The 2500-nt window shown below is 48.7% G+C and overlaps 1 protein-coding gene across 10 annotated transcripts in view; it reads right to left on the bottom strand.

The window, feature by feature from the left end:
- LOC122265285 (cytochrome b5 reductase 4) overlaps positions 1 to 2500 on the bottom strand; it is a 50187-nt gene that overhangs the window by 22026 nt on the left and 25661 nt on the right. Inside the window, exon 1 of one of the 10 annotated variants that reach the window (XM_086549352.1) lies at positions 1594 to 1799. The exons of the other annotated variants lie outside the window; for them this stretch is intronic. The gene's annotated coding sequence lies outside the window, so the exon portion shown is untranslated. Of the gene's footprint in view, positions 1 to 1593; positions 1800 to 2500 lie in introns of those variants that run through there. 10 annotated transcript variants of the gene reach the window in all.

Raw genomic sequence — 2500 nt, 5'->3', positions numbered from 1 at the left:
TTAAAGACCGCTACACGTTTCATCCCTCCTCCCCTTAAAGACCGCTACACGTTTCATCCCTCCTCCCCTTAAAGACCGCTACACGTTTCATCCCTCCTCCCCTTAAAGACCGCTACACGTTTCAGCCCCCCTCCCCTTAAAGACCGCTAAACGTTTCAGCCCCCCTCCCCTTAAAGACCGCTACACGTTTCATCCCTCCTCCCCTTAAAGACCGCTACACGTTTCAGCCCCCCTCCCCTTAAAGACCGCTACACGTTTCATCCCTCCTCCCCTTAAAGACCGCTACACGTTTCAGCCCCCCTTCCCTTAAAGACCGCTAAACGTTTCAGCCTCCCTCCCCTTAAAGACCGCTAAACGTTTCAGCCCCCCCCTCCCCTTACTATAAAGACCGCTAAACGTTTCAGCCCCCCTCCCCTTACTATAAAGACCGCTAAACGTTTCAGCCCCCCTCCCTTCCCGTCCAAGCTCGTGAGCTTGTACTGTCACCTGGCGGTTACTGACGTAGCTGGGCACTGCGTTGGGTAAGGACCAAGCTCAGATCGAGTCAACACTCGTTGGCACATTCTCTCACGAGTCAGCACACGCTGGCACAGGCGGGCTCGCGTCACTGCATACAAGCCCGGCGTAGCATCTGCTCCACAAATCTGGCTTATCCTTATCCTTATCCCCCCCTCCCCTTAAAGACCGCAAAACGTTTCAGCCCCCCGCTAATGACCACCAAACGTTTCAGGGCCCACGAGATGTTTCAGATCTTTCTTGAAGCAAAAAATCGGGCGGGGAGATTAGGCAACGCCGATTATTTCCCTGCTATGTTCACCCCATGTCTGCCCCTAGCCCAAGAAAGCTAGAAACGTTAGAAGGACCTTGAACTAGCCTGTAATATGTGAGTCAGCAAAGCATTGGTCTGTCTTTTAGCTTGCCAGCTAACCAGTCGGTCATTTTCAGATGTAGGAAAGTTAGATACATCATTCGTCTAGGAGATCTGCCCAACTGTGTGTGTGTGTGTGTGTGTGTGTGTGTGTGTGTGTGTGTGTGTGTGTGTGTGTGTTTGGACGTGCGCAGCGTACAAGCACTTATCTTACCACTTCTGCAGCTCAAAATATCTCATCCCGTCCTCGCTCTCAAGCAATGGCGTTGTTCTTTCTTTCTTTCTCTTTCTCTCTCTCTCTCTCTCTCTCTCTCTCTCTCTCTCTCTCTCTCTCTCTCTCTCTCTCTCTCTTTCTCTCTCTCTCTCAGACAGTTATCGAATATATTCTGGGTTATTTAGAGTACAAGCAAGTGATAATTTGTACATGGGAGACGCCAATAGTATCACAGACTCTAGCATGAGAACACTTTGAAAGTTTGAGGTAAAGGTCAGTTCTTCCTTGCCCTGGGTCGACGTGAGGAGACAAGAACGACAAGGCGATTACACCTCTCGCTCTTCTTCGCCCTCTATTACCTGCTACGAATCATCGATGCGAAATGGTGTCCATCTATATTATAAAACATGGCCTTTTCTCTATGTGCTATTCCCTTGCCGTATCCTTTTCTTGTTGTCAATGTTCCTCATTCGCCCTTCCTCTTCAGAATCATGCAAATATAATTTAATACCTTTCCTCTTTTTTTTCCTTTTCCTTCTTCTTAGCCGCTAGGATAGCGCAGTGGTTAGCGTGGTCGGCAGATCGAGCCCCATCCAAGCTGGTGAGTTTCCACTATCCTCTGGCGGTCACTGATGTGGCTGGGTACCGCGGTGGGTAAGGATCAAGCTCAGATCGAGTCAACCCTTGTTGGCACACTCTCACGAGTCAACACTCACTGACACAGGCGGGCTCGTCACAGTGCATATAAGCCAGGCGAAGCATCTGCTCCGCAAATCTGGCCTATCTTCTGCTTCTTCTATCTATCTATCTTTCTATCTTTACTCCTTCCTCCCTCTTCCCTCCCTCTCTTCCTCTCTCCTTCCCTCTCCGCCTCGCCACTGTCCTTAATTAAAACGCCCTGCCAGGGTGAAGGTGCCCCTTCCATGCCTTCCTTCGTCCCTGGCAGCCCCCCCCCCCTCTCATCGATCCTCAATGGGGCGCACCTTAATCCTCGGCTCCCTTTCCCCTCAACTCTCCCTGTCCTAGCCCACCATTTACTTTGTCCCCTTTGTCTTTGTTTTGTCCTTGTTTACACACAATTCCACCCTTCACACTCTGTATACACTTTCCTCTGTTAGTCCGTCCTCAACACCTTTCTCTCGTATCTTTAAGCGTACGTGTAAGATAATGGAAAACTTATAAAAGAGTACATTATATAAAATGTAGTAACCGATGCATCTAGAAGAGCGTAAGTGTATCTTCGTCGATACTGTTAAGTGGAAACAATAACAATGATAGCACAGAGAAACTATTAATAACAGCTGTATCTAAAATGGATCCGTCATGGTTATTCAGTGGGAATAACGACAATGATGGCCAACAGAAACTATTACTAATAACAGCAGGACAGGCTACATCTCAAATGGACACGACCTGTT

The sequence above is a fragment of the Penaeus japonicus genome, unplaced genomic scaffold, assembly GCF_977035675.1.
Source record: "Penaeus japonicus unplaced genomic scaffold, GWHDUDI00000001_assembly GWHDUDI00000002, whole genome shotgun sequence".
NCBI classification, from domain to species: domain Eukaryota; kingdom Metazoa; phylum Arthropoda; class Malacostraca; order Decapoda; family Penaeidae; genus Penaeus; species Penaeus japonicus.
Note: the sequence above shows the minus strand (reverse complement) of the source record. Positions and strands in the feature narration are given on the sequence as shown.